The sequence below is a fragment of the Cololabis saira genome, chromosome 1 (assembly GCF_033807715.1).
Source record: "Cololabis saira isolate AMF1-May2022 chromosome 1, fColSai1.1, whole genome shotgun sequence".
Classification (NCBI taxonomy): domain Eukaryota; kingdom Metazoa; phylum Chordata; class Actinopteri; order Beloniformes; family Belonidae; genus Cololabis; species Cololabis saira.
The window spans coordinates 22,678,161-22,696,158 of NC_084587.1; positions in this window are offsets into that span (position 1 = coordinate 22,678,161).

Genomic DNA, 17,998 nt, shown 5'->3' on the forward strand with positions numbered 1-17,998 from the left:
GTAGCTTTCAGAAATGTCAACCCCTCAGCCCACTCTTCCTGTGGCGAGGCAGTGAATCGTCAAGCTTTCAGTAGTTCATAGTTCCAACATGGGCTAATTTTGTGGGCTTTCTTTCCATCCCTGATCTCTCAAGAATGACGCCAGTGATATCTGATAAGGTGATGCAAATGTTTACATGATATAGTTTATAAATAAGCTGAAAAAGCTAATTTCAAATCAGCTAAGATTGATGAAGTCAAAGGTCTTTGTTCTCACAGATGAGAGACATTTGAGTTAAAGCAGTGACTGTGACAGCACTCCACTAGTGATAATACACTAATCCTTTAATATGAGATACTGAGAAATACGGTGGGTCACCTCCACTGCATTAGCTTACGTCAGGTTTGGTGTGTTTTTCTCAGAGGCAAAAAGTCTCTTAATATAACAAGTTTTTAAAAAAAACGAAACAACTACAACAAATAACATAAATTGTTTTAGCAATTAGATACAACTTGAGGAGACATATTGGTCATATGAGTGTGCGCTTTCCTGTGAATTCATACATTGCAGACAACAATGTCCTGCCAAAGTAGGCGGTTTGTGCTTCAGGAGCCCCAGGGAGCAGGATTATGAAGAAAAACTATCTGACTTCGTCTTCCTCCCCCTGACCCACTGCTTTCCCCCAAAACCTCCCGTCTCATCTCCACCTCTCACTCAGCCCAGCCTCCTATGATTAAGGGTCAAGCGTGCCACCTCGTCTCCAGGCCATCATTAAAACGGCGACAGAAAAGAAACGAGAGTGAGGGAGAAAGACACCCTGGCACACAGGGCTAATGAAAGCCATGAATCACTGTGTGGTCTTTAAAGAACATATTAGTGACATCATTAACTCTGCACAAAGGCTAGAGCCGGGGTGAACAGGCAGGTCACTCCTCCAGCCTGCTGCCCCGCTCCCTGCCACCCAGCCCACGTTCATGCCTTTCATATCCTCAAGAGCCGTACTTCATTAGGGAGGCACCCATATTACTATTACTATATTTGACTATTTGCCATTTAAATTTGAAGCACGTCTACGGTGTAACATAAAAAAGAAAATGGTAGACATATGCATTATCAGATGACCAAGTGGTTAAAGTGATTGCATAAGCTTAAAGGAATCAAAAAAAAAGAAGAAAATCCTGCTTTGTAGAATAAATATGGATGTCTGAAGTGACTCTACATGCCACAATTCTGAAATCACAACCATGTCACTTTGTTTAAGGGCCACCTCAGTCTAAAAATGTGTTTTGTGACATCACAGACATAGATCAGAACTGTATAATTCACCATCTCCATCTTTACCTTATCTAAAGTTAACATTTTCTTGTATTTGCTCTTAAGGTGATAGCACAAAGCTGTATTTCCAATGTCATTAGAGACACACCCTGCAAAAGAGGGGGGTTGGAGGTGGAGCAGGGTTAAGATGAAAACTTCTCCTCCTTAAATTAACCCGCTACTTGAGCAGAGTTGAAAAGACATGGCTGAAAAGGAAAGGGCAGTTGTATCCTATTGGTATTTCACAGATATTTCATTAAGGCCGTAGGCAATCATGCCAACTTTTGTTAAAAGGGCCAATAAATCTCCAACGTTAAGTTGGAGGTAATTTTCAGCAACACACTCTTCTTTTAGAAAATGCATAGCAAACTTTGGTTTTTCTGCCCTCGTGAGCAAACAGCAGAAATATTTTTAATGGACATGCTCCTCTTAACCTGCCACTTCATGTTTGAACAAAAACAACTCTCCCTCCAGACGCCCTGCAGCAGGGACCTGCGGGTTCTCCTCACGGGCACTGACCTTTTCACACAGCCTCTGGACAAAGTGGCTCTCCTGGCTCACCCTGGAGCAACACCCATCACCACCAAACCATCCTCACGACTTCAACTTCCCTCTCTAGGAGTACCAGAATGTGCTGGTATTTGCTGGCAGAAGCTGGAGCCCTCAATCAGTACCCTCAATCAGACTGGAGCCCCCCGTGCTCGGGGAGGCAGCTCAGGCCTCATTAGGAGCTCCATGATGAAATGAGCTGAAAGGCCCAAGCCTCATCCAGCACCAGCCAGCAATCACAGCAGCCTGCACTGGTAAGGCTCATCTCTCGGCCCCATAGGCTTTAAATCATGGATAACCTTCTTGTTTCACTCACTATCTAACTATCTGCTCTCCTTAACTCACTCTGCCTCGCTCAAACTATGTATGGCTCGCCTGTTCCCAACTCTTCCCCTCTGTCTGCCTTGATAGGTCCTCACTCTATTACTGCTGCTCACAGCCCACACTGTACTGTACTTTACCGCTTCACTCACTGGAGGCATCAAAGTTTTAACACCTACAACTTACAGCTCTCAGTCACATCTCATCTTTCACTCTCCGTGTTTCTTTCTCCCGGATTGTTCCTGCAAGCTTTTCATCATGCGCTGTAATTGCTGCTCTCTTTTTTACTCACTTTTCTGTCCACTTCTTTTACTCTTTGACCGCCGTCTTTGACTTACTGTTAATTTCTCTTCCATGTGTTACGCATGAAGACACATTCAAATTGTTTATTACAGTTAAGTAAAAGTAAAGTTAAGCTCTTCAAAATGATAGTATGTAAATGGTCAAGAGTTCATTTATATGCTATAAGGTCATTTGTTTACATGTTAGGTCTTGACAGTAACTTCAGTGTTTACAACCCATCAGTGATGAAAAAAATTAATTTAGGTATTTTAAGCATGTACGCAGTCTAGAAATGATTATGCTATTGCATAACCGTCCTGACCAGCTTTTCTTTGTCTTTTCCTTGAAATAGCACCCCATCACATCCTATGCAGTTGATTGCATGCTACAAACTTTAAACAACAGTCTGTCGAAATCAGTATGTATCATAGTATACAGCCTAATAACAGCCTTTTTCAATTTTTGAAACTGCATATATTGTATTACGCTGCATGTACTGATTCGACCAAAATGTAACCAGGTTGACCAGGTAAGCATCTTTAAATCCTGCATCTGATGATGATTAAAATCCACTGAAAAACATTATGTTCAAACCTAGAGCTGTCCGAAACTAAAAGTCTCATCCACGCATACCATTACAGTTTTGCATAAATGCCGGATTTATGAATAAAATGGACTTCCGAACAGCCTCTCATAAGGGAGCCTGTTTGCAATCAGGGGGCAACAATTTTCTTTGTAGTGGAATTGAAAATGATATTTTAACTTTAAAAAACACCTTTAAAAAACTCAATATTTACCACAACAGTGCATTGCATTCTCCCTGTCCTCTTACATTGCTTTGGCACTTATAAAAAGACTTTCTCCCACTTTGAAATAAGAATCATGACACATTAGGTTCTGTATCATGTCACGAGGCTGCTTGTAGTGCTGATAGGATAAGGTAAATGCTGATAGGATCAAAGTGATCGATCTCTGGGAACTGGACAATTTGAGCACCTCACATAACAAGCAGGAACTGTTTTAAAGGACCACACTGGACAGAGAGGAGACTTCAGTCCACAGAGGAAAATCTAAGCCAGTCATTGAGGTTGTGAGTATTTAACGAATCACTTAATCGCTGGAACAGAGCAGGAGTACCAGGAGCGGATGATAGTGAGCATTTAGTCGCCTTTCCTGAATTTATGTGTAAATAATTGAAAGCATGTTAGTTCATTTTGAATTGCTGAGTGTTGTGGATCAACTACACTTGAGGTCAGCATGGCAAGCTGGGACAGACATCACCTGTACGCTTGAGTTTCTACTCATATATTCATGAAATGTGGGGATATGAATTTTTCTGGAATGCTCACGTATGTCTCAACACACAAAGGCGCGGATAATTAAGGATTCTCGCAATGCTTTATTTCTGCAGGCATCTCTCCCCTGCCCTCCTCTCTACACCTTGTATTAAAAGCATAATTCTATGATAAAGCTAGTTTAGGGAAACCTAATGTTATATTAAAGGGGAGCTAATCTATGCAAGGAGAGCCTTCTTACCATACATTATTATGCGCTACAGAATGCTTTAATGTGCAAAAATGACAATTTTTTTTTTCTGGCCAAAAGTAGACATTACATTACTACAGGTTAATAAAACTTTGGGTTTCTTAATTTTTCATAGTGGTTAGTGTGTATGTAAATATTTAATGAGGTCTTTATGCTCCAGATATTCCAACAAAAAGGTTAATAAGCTCTAAGATGGAAGATTGGGTCTATAATCACTAGTCTGTCCTACAGAGAAAGGAGGAATGGAGAGTTAATAAAAGACCCAAAAGAAGGAAGTGCAGACGAAGCAGAATGACACTTTAACCGCTTTATGAAGAAAAAAAATAGCAGGAAAGAATAAAGAGATTATAGCTACAGTATTTTATTTTATTAAAGCATGCTTGTCTGTGTCGGGCAGAAACTGAGGTATAGTGTTCAAATTACAAATTTCTTTCATTTTATTTTTTAATACATTACATTAGTGTTAAAACAGTCAATTAGATCACAATTTAAAGTGACCATAAAGTGGCCTTTTCCACCTTTTCTGACATAACTAATTATATTAACATGGTAGCCATCATCTAAAGTGTGACTTGGGGTTTAAATTATTAGGTAAACCTGTGTGATAGTACTGGCATACATAAAATAATTCTATTTCACGGGTGCTGAGATGCATTCTTTTTTAAGAGTTTCCTTGCACCACCTCTCTGTGATTGAGTTTCACTGAGGACTGTTTCATTACATCAGAGAGTGAAATGTCCTAATATGCACGTATTCTGCAGGCACGGTGCATCCTCCAGAGCAAGAGCTTCAGCAGCCTTTTTAAAAGTGGAAATTCAATGTAGAAGCCCTTGACTCTGAGCCTCAAGTGATAAATACATTTCTGTGTTTTGTCGGTGGCTGCTGTTTGTGCGTTTTAGTAAAAGATGGGGTTTCTCTAGTCTGCCAAGTTTGGACTTGTGAACTTGGTAGTTAATCCTTTGCAATCAAATTCTGGATTGAACATGTATGGAAGGATTTCAGGAGTTACGGCCCTTTTCAGAAAAAGTTGAAAACTTAGCGTTGATAACATGGTCATGTGTCTGACCACAATCAAGAGCCGTGTATGTTCCATGAGCCATTAGCTCTGCCCCTCTGTTAGCCTCCAGGAATTCAACCAATCAAAAATGACTTGAGCCAAATGTGCTCATTTTCTAGCCGTGCGTCCTCTCCTTGTGATACTCTGTCTTTGTCGTTCAGACATAATTACAGGTTTCTGGAGTGATGTTGGGTGTTAAGCTACTCTAGAGACTTCAGAGATTTAAATTAGATGGCTGAAATGGGAATAATTTGGCCAGTTTCAGTCATACAAATGTGACTTTATACAGTACACAAAGAAACTACACACCCATTTTTTTCCCCATTTTCCAAGTTGCATCTATAAATATATAGTCAAATGATTATATTTATCATGAAAAGATCCATAGATCTTGTTTTCTTTCTATTGAAATACCTGAAGATATGATGAGTAAAGAAAGTGGATAGCATCTCAGGGCTCCATTACGGTTGAATAAATATAATAAAAGTAACCTTAACCCAACAATAACTGTAATTCTACCAAGTCAATGTGCAATAAAATATTAATAAACAACAGCACGATAACATGACATTTTTGATGAGCTCTTGGATCCTCTCCGTGTGAAACTGGCATCTCATTTCTCCTAACACACACGCACCTTAAAATATAAAACCTACACATGGGAAACCCTGATGCCACATTCATTTAACTCATCTTCCACCTTTTTGGTACATTGAAAACCCCTGGCCCATAACAGGCATATAGCTCTTTTCTTAATTAACACACACTGTGGTGCGTTGCGATATCAAATGAATATTTCATCGGCTGCTTCGTTTTACGGCCACTACCATTTGAATGGGCTTTAATAGAGTGACAAGACGTTCCCACCGACCACTGTCCCATGAAAAATGCACAAGCCACTTGAAACCAATGGCCAGTCACAAGAAGGCACTCAGCCCCTCAAGACAAACCGTGACTTTCTTTCTTGATGAGAGCAAAGCAGGCATATTTCCAGCGCCTACTGTGGAAAGTAATGCCCTCCCGTACGCACACATCTGTTATGAAGATTGGATGAAATGGTTTGATAGTGAAACATTAGCCTCTTTTAAATCTCACGCCTGGTGAGCATTCCTCAAATGTAACGCAGAGTTAATAATTAAAGGGCCCTCTTCACTATACGATTAATCGTCAGGGCCATCTGATAGCCCAAAAAAGAAAGCCTTCCACCAAGAGGTTGCTTTAATATATTTGAACTGAACATGCGGCTTCAGATAAACTCATTATCGACGGCTGTAAAACACAGAACTGACAACGCTCAGTGGGCCTTCACTGAAACTCTTCTTAGGATTATTAGAAGCTTAAACTAATCGATAGATATGAAAAAGATCCAGGGTTAGGAGGCTGAAAGGCTTCATCTCATACAAATGAGAGTTAGGGGTGGGAATAAATAAGTTTGACCTCTTCCCGCTCCCTTTGGAGCAAACAAACATATGTACAGTATGGTTTGTACAAATGGTGTCAATATGTTTGTTAAATGGAATTAGTTTGATGTTTGATTCCTCTTCATTTACATACAATCCAGAAATACTTTATTCATCCCCAAAGGGCACCTAATTGTTGCAGTAGTATATAGTTACAATAGTGCATGCAGCATGCAGCAAGACCATGCTTCAAATATTTCCCCTTTACTTCTCTGCAATCATTATTTTTATTTTGGTGCATCAGGCAGCGTAAACTTCTGAAGAGACTCTGATTCCATTCTGTGATTATCCAGCAACACCCCACTATGCAATATCAGCTGATACAACTGTGTACAGGCACGTAACATAATTAAAGCGTACAGCAAATCCAGGCCTTACTGTGCAAAACTACTGAAATATTTAAGCCAATAAAAGTCAAATATCATTTGAGAAGGTCTGGTGGGAGAAACAGACTGAGACAGAGCAATGTTATTGACTGTACTGTACTGATCCAATAACAGAGCACCTGTAAGGATCCCCATCAGGCTTGTTGTGAAAATATAGAAGAAATATCACATGTACATATTCATTACGGATGTAACAAAATAAATGGAAATGTGTAAAATGATTGTTGCAGTAACACAACTATAAAATGACATATACACATTGAAGGACATTTTATTGTTTTTGAAGCAGGGCTGTGTGAAGTAGTTATACTGTAAAAAGGTAAACCTGAAATCGCTCATCTCAATGGGATTTTTAACTTTGCTGAACACAACATGATTTAATTACACGGTTAGCTACTGTCAACAAAAAACATACTTACGGTACTTTACTTTATTTGATAACTTTTGGTCTCTCTCTAAATTTTATGTTGGAAAAAGCGCAAAAATTATAATTGAACCCCTATTGAAGCCAAACCAACTTCAATGTACATGCTCGGTTAAACGGGGTCTCTGGGGTCTCCGGGATCTCAGGAGTCACTCTGCAGTTTCTGTCTCATTTTTTGTTTCCCGCCTTGCAAGCATACTGTATAAAGTTGAGTGAAAGCTGGCTTTAAAAAGCTGAGTCTTGTTTCTACAGTCTTCAATAAGTATGTTTAAAAAACAAAAAATCAACTGAACACACTTCTTGTTATCCTAAATGGTAATTAAAAAGTGCAGGGGCACCATGAAGGCAGCATTGTGGCTTGGCGTTCGCACCGTTGCCTCACAGATTCCTGGGGAGTGTTTCCTGTATAACGATGAAAGATAGAATTCAACTATCATAATACATTGTTAAGATAATTAACATCTGAACTACAACTGTTTCCTTACTATGTAAGTTCAAACTATTTTGGTTTAAACCACTGTAGTCGGAATGAGAATGTTTCCAGATGTGTTTGATCTGTCTTTTACAGCAGAAAATTAACCCTTAAAACGTTGTAATGTTATGCGTAAATATGGCAATTGTGGCAGATCTCTTAAAGTTATTCATAATGCAACCACAACAATATTACCAATAAAACCACATCTAAATAAAATATAATGAAACAAATATATCACAAAAAAGGCTTTAAAAAAAGTCATTTGCATAGTAGTCATCTACATACAAAAATAAGTACTTAAAGAGATAAAATGCAAGAACTATTTGCAATGGTAACGCTACTTAAATAATCTTAATAAAAGTGCTTGTTTTACCACTGTGAACATTTATCATTACTGATCGAATCGCTCTACATCACACCTGTCAAGTTTTGGATTTTAAAATACAGAAAATTTTCCGCCAACCGAGGTCCAGTATCTTACATTATAAGACAGATTTACGAGAAATGTAAAATAACTACCTGTCAATCACTTACAAACTACAATTGTGTGCTCAGAATCTGATAAGTCTACCTTTGCTGACACTGAAATGCTGTTGACATTCCTATATATGTCATTCCTATAATAGAGCCTAAATAAAAACACAAAAAGTGAATTAAAGCACATTTATTTATTTTAAATAATTTAAGTTTACATACACATTGATTGTCTTCAAGTGAAACATTTACATTTACATTTTACATTGTCATTTTCACTCATGTGGCTCTCTGGTATTCACTGATTGACATCGGCCCTTCCCCCGTGAGAGACACTAAAAACGCAGTTACACATCTTTCAGAATTGTTAACTGAGCCCGATCCTGCTCCTCTTTAGGAAAGTAAATTCGGTTTCCCATTTTTAGAGATATTTACACAAAGTCTTTGCTTTTTTGGGCCAGAAATGCCTTCTCTCTCGTTACATCCATCCACCTGATTTGTTGTTCCGAGTTTGCTCCCGTTGTTGCCACTAACCTCGCGAGAACTGCCACCTGCTGTACCCTGGGTGGCAGTTCTCTTCAGTTTGCAGCTTAAAAATTATTATATTATAAAACGGGAAATTTACAGGGAAAATACTAATACAGGAGGACGGTGGGAAAGAGGGGTAAAATACGATAGTTTCCCGGCCAAAACGGGAGACTTGACAGGTATGCTCTACATGTCGGCATAATTACGGAAGAGTATTAGGGCCATGCAGGAGAAAAACTATTTGAGAGGGGAAGATTTTTTTTTATTGTGCACTTCGAGAAAAAAGTGGAAATGTCGAGAAAAAAGTGGAAATGTCGAGAAAAAAGTCTAAATGTCCAGATTAATGTTGAAATACAATTTCAAGAGTAAAGTCAAAATTTCCCCTTTTTTCTCAACATTTCAACTTTATTCACGAAATTTTGACTTTTTTCTCAACATTTCCACTTTTTTCTCGACATTTCCACTTTTTTCTCGAAGTGCATGCAATGAAAAAAAATCTTCCTCCCTAAAATATAATTTTTATTTTTCTCCTGCCTGGCCCTAATACTCTTCCGTATAATAGTGGTAGATAGATAGCATGGATGTATTATAATAACTGGATAGCAGACAGGAAAATGGCCGCCGTTCATTTCAATGTAAGTTGCTCGCCTGGCGCATACGCCGAAATATTTCCTGACTTCCGGGTTTACTTCCGCGTTGTGGGGCCCATACAGCATGCGCAGTTGAGTCACCTCCCATGATGCTCTGGGGCCTCCCATCATGCCCCGGGGCAATGACGCGAGTATTAATATAATATGTATTAATATAATATATGAATTTGTAGTGGGTTACATAATTCACTTAGGAACCCTCTGCGGGTTAATGTGGTTCCGCCCGGATAGGGCGCAGTGACGGACGTTACGCTTCCCGTTCAGTGTTGTTGTGGTTTGAATGGCTGATGTTAATAAACGGCTCGCGCCGGTGTGGGTACCAGATTGTATCGGGCTGCAATATTTTCCCCGGAAGTGTGCATTTTTTCCCCGCGATGGTATTTTAGTCAGAAGCAGCAGATCATAGTGGAGGTAAAAGGGAGAAGAAACATATACAAGGAATTATCAGAATTATCAGTGATCTTACTGACATAGGCTAAAAAAAATATTAGAGTTAAAATATTTATTAGGGACTATTTTCATTAGACAATTGGAGATTCATCAGTGAGCTGAGAACAATAATAGCCTACTATGTACAGTATAGGGTAAACAATCGTTTGCTTGCTGCATAGCAGTAAGCAGTTAAATATTTTGATCTTAATAGACATTTTAAATTATCGATTTGCTTTATTACATTTATTAATCATCAGTTTTAGAGGTTTCTCTTTTATTATTGCGGTCTATGGGAAAAAAGCTTTTTGGGCGCCATTGGATTTTTTGTTGCAGTACCGCGGCTGGCCACTGGGAAAAATCGGCGTGCCTGCTGAGTGCGAGACCGGGGGCCTGATAGATAGTCACTGATGAATTATTATGATTACACGTTTGAATCCCGTGACCTGGGGCGCCGAAAATGGGGGGGTTCGGGAGACGGATTCTAGGGGCCCATGATTGAAGGTGACCCAGAGAGGCCCTTAATGATTATGAAATTATAACACAGAAAAGGATAATGACACTACGTTATTAACTAACATATAATGTCCTGTTAATAACAACTTCTGTCCCCCCTCTCTATTTTTGTGAAATGGTTCAGTCCAACCAGATCAGCTGCAGGTAGTGGACCGGCGGTCTGTCAGCGTCACAGCGGACGAGGACACGGCAGTAGGCCTCAAAAATCAGGTAGTCAGAAAAATAATTAAGAGAGGAGAAGGAGTTGAGGGGTTGACAGTTTGTCACTCTGTATCCCTCCCCAAAAAGGTTGGTTTGTTAGTTGTGGTGGAAAGTTATGGAATATTAACTTTGTCCCTGTCTGTGGTTAGCTAGAACTCTTGTCTCATTTCTCGTTTACACTTATTCCTACTCCCTTTTGCACATGTAAATTAAGATATTAAGTGTTAAAGTATCAAATTCTTTTTTTTTTCTTATCATCTCTTGAATTGTTGTTTTTTTACAAAATAAATCAAATCAAATCTCATGGATTTTTAATTTTACTGTTATATTAGTTAAATAATCAATCCAGTCAAACATTCATATAGCTGTTATTATTCAATAATAGTTGACCTCCCCTCTGTCAAAATTATTTTTGTGAACAGAGTCAAGTGCACCAGCAGCAGTCAGCAGCAGCACCAGCAGCAGCAGCACCAGCAGCAGCAGCAGCAGCAGCAGCAGCAGCAGCAGCAGCGTCAGCGTCAGCAGCACCAGCAGCAGCAGCAGCAGCAGCAGCAGCAGCAGCAGCAGCAGCAGCAGCACCACCACCAGCAGCAGCAGCAGTAGTAGAAGCAGCAGCAGCACCACCACCAGCAGCAGCAGCAGCAGCAGCAGCAGCAGCAGCAGCAGTCAGCAGCAGCAGCAGCAGCAGCAGCAGCACCAGCAGCAGCAGCAGCAGCAGTCAGCCCCCACCTCCCCCTGAACCAGCCCCCAGTGCCCCCACATGAGGAAGGAGGTGAGCAGCTGTGTGTGGGGAAATAATAATAATATTAAATTTTACTACAGTCTCAAAACAATACAAAGGTGAATCTGTTATGGGAAAAATTAATAAAAATGAATGGAATAAAAGTAATTTTGAACCATTTTAATGGTTTAAAAAGCATAAACCCTCTTAAAAAATAAATATAAAACGTGCAGTAAGAACAGGGGAAAAAATATGTGGTGTGTGCAGCAGACTGGGTGACTGCTCTCAGTCCAATAAGAGAAGATTACTGTACATGTTGGTGACTATGCTATTACAAATAGTTATATTATAGGAAATACTATATAATCAATGCGTTTCCATCACTTGACAGATTATTGCACTCCCAGCTATTACCGCATTGGAGGCGCATATATATGTGAAATAGCATCAAAAAATGGAGCCGCTATGTTGGAGGGCCCTGTAAATATTCTTTTCATGGGGCCCCAAATCCCTAGCGTCGTCCCTGACCGTGATGATACCTTTTTTTCCTCTTATAGAAGATATTAATGCTTAAATAGCAGAATGACTAACCACATGGCACACTCACAAACTGGTAAACATTTCCATTCAACATCCTTTGCTACATCACACATCGGTTAAGACGTTCACAACAACAGCTGATGTCATTCCGGTTTAACTGGATGACGGTGAGCATTGAACACGGTGAAGAGTTTTCTTTTTATTCCTTGTTTTTATTTCGTAAGATGATTTATATGTTTCCTGGAACTGCGGTTATCAGACATTATGAGCAACAACGATATTAAACATTGTCAACCTACTCTTTATTTTTTTTTCAAACTCATCATTATTTATACCTATATACTGTATATATATATATATATATATATATATATATATATATATATATATATATATATATATATATATATATATATACACACATATATATACATACAGTATGTCAGTCCATGTGTATAATTGACATATACTGTTACATATGATGTATGATATAAAGCAGTGATTCTTAACCATAGGGCCGCGGCCCGACGTTGGGCCGCGAGCGCCCTCTAGAGGGCCGCAAAAAAAAATCAGTTTTGTAAGTGTGGGCCGCGAGGGCCGCGGGACTGCATAGCAACTCCCGACCAAATGAGGAGAAGACACTGAGCTAGCTGTACGTGTAATAGTAAGAGAAATGGTGTGTATTTACAGAAAAAATCATTTATTTTGCACAGAGTACGTTAAGATCCACCAGGATCAGGGATTCTACGGCGCAGGCTCTGCGTCGATTTACGCGGAACCATAATTCAGGCTTGAAGCCACCATGAGAAGGGGGAAGGGGGGCGTGATTTGCCAGTGATTGCCCGGCGGCGGCTCCGCAGAGGCAGGCCGGAGAGCGGGAGGAGCCGCCCGACTGAGCGGGAGCCGACGCGTCCCCGCGGCCGCGGAACCCGCTGCCGCTCGGGCGGCGGCGGGCTCCGTCGTTACTGCTGAAGGATGGTAGATGCGTGGGCTGAAGTGTCTGCTGGACTGGACTGTTGTTGCAAAAGCATCGGAAAGTGACTGGGCTGCAGCGCGGAGACCTGCGGGCTCGTGCCCAGCTGATCAGGCTCGGATGAAGCCCGACACGCTGAGTCCTCCTGACAACTGATTCATTTAATATCTTAAATAAATAAAATCTTAAAACACCCATGTTTGAGTCCAGATACAGCTGTGAGGCAGCTTTCTCCACAATGAACATAATTAAAACTAAATATGAGCACCTTCTCATGTGCATGAGAACCTGACAGCATCCAGCCCATGCAGATTTAAAGTCCTGGCAGGAGAAATTAGAGCTCAGTTCTCTCACTGAACGACAGAAAGTGGGGGCATACGATTAAGGGGAAGAAAGACAAACTGCAAAACTGTTCAATTGTTAAGATGTGTTTATATTAATTTATTATAAAAATGTGTTGAGACAATTAACAAAGAAAAGGGGAAATTCAAACTGCTGGTAGAGAAATAAAATAAGATAGCATTTGAAAAATAAGATAAAATAAATTTTATTTTTAAGAGAAAAAAATATGTGTAATTCAAGTTACACATGTTAAGTGTTAAATATTTTTGAAATGTACTTTTTTTTAATATAACAGTCAGATGCAGATGTGGATACAACTATGAGGCTACTTGAATATATACACACATAATATATATATATATATATATATATATATATATATATATATATATATATATATATATATACACATATATATATATATATATATATATTATGATGTTCTGGACCTTCGCTTGAGTAAATCTTCTCTAAATGGACCTCTTAAAGTTTTAGTTGAATACCCCTGCTATACAGTGTTAATATTTAATGGGCCCCGGGCCACTCTGTACTGGAAAAATTGGGCCCCAAGGTCAGAAAGGTTAAGAACCCCTGATATAAAGAACACGTGTATGAGTCAGCCTCAAAGCTCAAACTTCTGGTGCTGCAAGTTGCCTCGAAATGTTGAGTTTTCTCATCTTTTTCAGTTCAACATCATATAGTTAGCATGGTACCTGCTGCAGAAAGTGGTCACATAGCTCCCAATTTGGAGGATCGGGGAAGAGTTCTGATGGAGGAGTAAGTCCAGCAGTTACTAACGATGGGGGCATAGAGAAGCCAATTTTTACCATCTAAAACTACTTAAACTTCATAAATGTAATAGCAGTTTCAGTGAATGTTGTGTTTTGGATTTTTATATTTCATTACTGTTGTATCTGACAGTTTCACAGACTGGGCTCACGTAGTCAGTTTTGCAACATGGAACAGCAACACACTCTGCAGTCTGTGTAACACGGTTCTGCGGTAAAGAAAGTACGGTAGTAAGCCAGGCATAATAAATGGCATTTTCAACCCCTGCTTTCTGAGGGAGGGTGTCCAGAAAAAATATCAGGGGAGGAAAACAAACAAACCATTTTTGTTGCAGCCAATCGCAACCAGAGATTAAGCAAAAATAATCTATGCTTCAAATTTGAAGTGTCAGACATTTATATTTATATTTGGGAAATTCGTTTTGTCAGTGAATTTATGAAACAGATCGCATAAATGCAGAATGTGGATCAACCGTGAAGTAAATTAAGAGCTTCAGCACCCTCGAGTTTGAGTTTAGTTGATTTCAGCCTTGCTGTGTTCCTGCTGCACACTTGAACACAGTTAGTCATCACCTCCTTCTGTATAAACACTCCAGGTCTCATTTCTTACTTTCTAGATTGTCATTGTTATTCTGTTTCCCGCTCAGTTTCTTGCTGGCTGATGTGTTTTCTTTTTTCCCCTCTACGATTTTCTCGCCCAGCGGCCCCTTTGTTTTTGATTGGTCAGTTGATAAAGTTTATTTTATTCTGTGGCTGGGTCCTCAGCATACCACAGCTCACACTATTGGTGTCTGAAAACATAGTGTGTCATTTGAACCCCAAAGCTGCGCTCTTATCCCTAAAAAATGAGGTTGATTCCTTTAAATTGAATTTGAATGCAATCAAATTGTGCAGCAAATTCCTGATATGAAGGTGAAACGAAGAGAGAAGCATTTCTTTTAGAACAAGTGATGATGATTGAAGGACTGGGGCAGGAACAGGATAAGAGATGAAAGGAATGCGGGATGATAGGACGAGACAGGCGAAGAACAGGACCCCACGCAATGGGGGGCCTGAGAGGCCGTCTGCAGCGCTGCCTGATTGACAGAGTTTGGAGGAACAGAGGGCACAGTGAGCCGACAAGTACACCTGTTCAGATGCCTAAAATGACATGTGGACATACATAAGAAGACATAAACACACAGGCATTTGTTTTGAGAGAAAGCTGAGTGTTCTGCGGACGTTCTGTCAGGAGCGTATCAGAAGCAAAGGACGCTCCGGTTGTATTGACCTGCAGCAGGAAAGGGAATCTAAAGCTAACACAGTACATAAAAGGATAAATAACCTTCTATGGAGAAGATTAAAGCAGATGATGGGTTATTATTAGCCCGCTGGCCCACAGTGAGGAGTCACTTGTACATCTTTGCCACGAGTGACTGAGTGTGCACGTCACTGGGTTGACTAGGGGAAAGATTGAGCAACCTGTCAGCCATTATTCACATAAACTGTGAATTTCTGTCTTCTCTTTTATGCGCATTTCTTTTGAGACAGGCAACGATAACTGGAGTCAAGCCAAAATTTTAAAAATAATTTGTGTTTTCTGACAGAATGAGACTTCTTCTTAACTTTACTATCTGTATTCCCAGGGAAATACGTTTAAGTCTTATAAATGTTAACACAAGGATACTTTTCTGAAAAAACAAGAGATCTGTATGCGTAGCCTCTCAACTATGAAATATCAGCTTACTCTAACTACAAACCTATTACATATCTACATATCCTGTACTAATCTTTCATAACATTAAACCCACGTGTCTATCATTATGCAGACGGGTGTCTTGAGCTGTTCTGGACGTCTGACGGCTGATCCTGTAGGACGGATGTATCTGGCTTTATTATTGATCAGACTGGAACGTGGGAAGTTCAGAGGCCAGGCCTTCAGCCTGAGCTGGGCCCCCATTTATTAATTAGAACTCCTTTATTTATTGATTTAATTAATTATTAATGTTAATTTTGTAAAATATTTTCAAGTAACTAACGACCTGTGGCTCAACTACTAATTTAGAAGGTTCCTTGTTTGGGTCTCAGATGAGGCCTGTCTATGTATCCGTGTGGAGTTTGCATGTTTTCTCTGGGTACTTGGATGAAGCAAGTATATAAAAAAAGGATATATAGGATATGTTGTCATTGTATTATTAAAACATCACCCTTCCATTAAGACAAACAATTTTCTTACCCTCTGACTGATCTTCGTGCTCTTTTCATAATTTTTTGCACATATATAACATAAAAGATAATGCTATCTATTTAAGTTTTTGCACTGTTTGAATTAGTCCTCCTCATAATTCAATAAAATATGCTTCCTTGTTCTCACATTTCAGCCTTGGACAGGGATGATCCGTTGCTATAGTCACTGTTCGAACAATGCCAAGAAAGGACAATATTGTGTCGTGTTTAGTAAAGTGAAATGTGTAAAAGTCCTAACATGTTGCAGTCAGTTTAATTTGGGAAACTTCATGTCAGAATGATTTGAGGAGAGATTTTTAGAAGAGAGTACAAACCAGAAGCTGTCAGCTTTGTTGCCGACATGCTTGAAAGAGCACAGACTCACACAGCACAACAAGTCAACAGGTTGCACCTTTTACTCTAACAAGATGAGAGGTGGTACAAATGTAAAGAGCAGGACGTGGCATCTTATAGTCAGTGTCACACCCAAAGTGACCCCCCCTTTGTTTCACAACCATCAGGGGAGAGTCTTAATGCAATCATCTCCCAGCGCAGACCTCATTATGAGCACAACCTCTTTAGTTTGCTTCAGGTCAGCTCGGTGCTCAGACTCGTGCACACTGGCACCCATTAAGTCTCCCGAGGGTCCGCGGCGACTCCATTGTCTCTGATGGAAGAGCCGACAAAATGCGTTATGAGCGCGGGAGTTCAGAAAACTCGAGACGGAAATGCGAGAAAGTGGCGAGAGTGAGAAGAGGTAGAGAGAGAGAGTGGAGACAGAAAGACAACAACTGACATCTCGGGGAATTTCACAGGGATGGCTAATCCAATGTGATCAGCGGAAGATTTTAATATTTAAATAGCCAGCAACGCACCAGAAGTTTCTAATTAAATTATAACTCATGCTTGAAAAGCAAAAGTGCATGTGTTGTGGGAGTTTAAATAATTCAGCCCGCCCTATATCTTGTGTTTCTGTTAACCCGGAGACAAATGGCACTTGCTAGGGCTTTTAGACGGGGGGCTGGCACTGTCAGAAACATGAACAACATCAGCGGGTAAAGGGCCTCACCCATCAGGGCCCAAATCCAAACTGACTGGCCTCACTACAGAACAATGTCTCTAACCTATGAATTAATTTGGTTAATTAATTCTTCATTAATTACCTTAAAGGCCTCACAACATTGGCACAATGTAAAAAGATGACGGGAAAAAAGCTTCTTCCTAATGAACAGGAGATGTTAATGAGGCGCCAGACAACTGTGTTCTGGCCCCTCTCACTGTATCACACTACCTGCTTGCTCTTTTTAGAAGTTTCTATCAAAAAAAGTATCAGAAAAGAGTTTATTAATTAATATGCTGTTGAAGGATATATGAGAGGCTCACAATATCCATGAGAAGTGTAAAATATTTAGGCTGGTAACATTCATATTAATGGCAAAATTACGCATACATCTCAGAAATTAAATTAGAATTCGACCCAACATTGATGGCAGATTCATGTCAAGCATATAAATGTACTCATGGCTCGAGGTTAGAATATCTCTTTTCATTCATTATACCTTTTTCACCACCAGGTATCTTCGCTTTTGGCTACTCTGGCCTTGCGGCATAATTCCAAAAGAGAATTACATTTTTGATGGGAACTAATTAGACAGGCTTTTACCTGAAATTCTTCCACGCTGTTGCGTGTTCCTGAGTTGGGATGATGGTCGTATAACTTATTGAGGGGCACCAACTGTTCCAACTTCTGCTTAGGAACGGAGGGAACGCAGAGGTCTGTTTTAAACAAGGCTGCACTTAACAGAACAGAACATACGAGACAAAACAAAACTCTGGTGA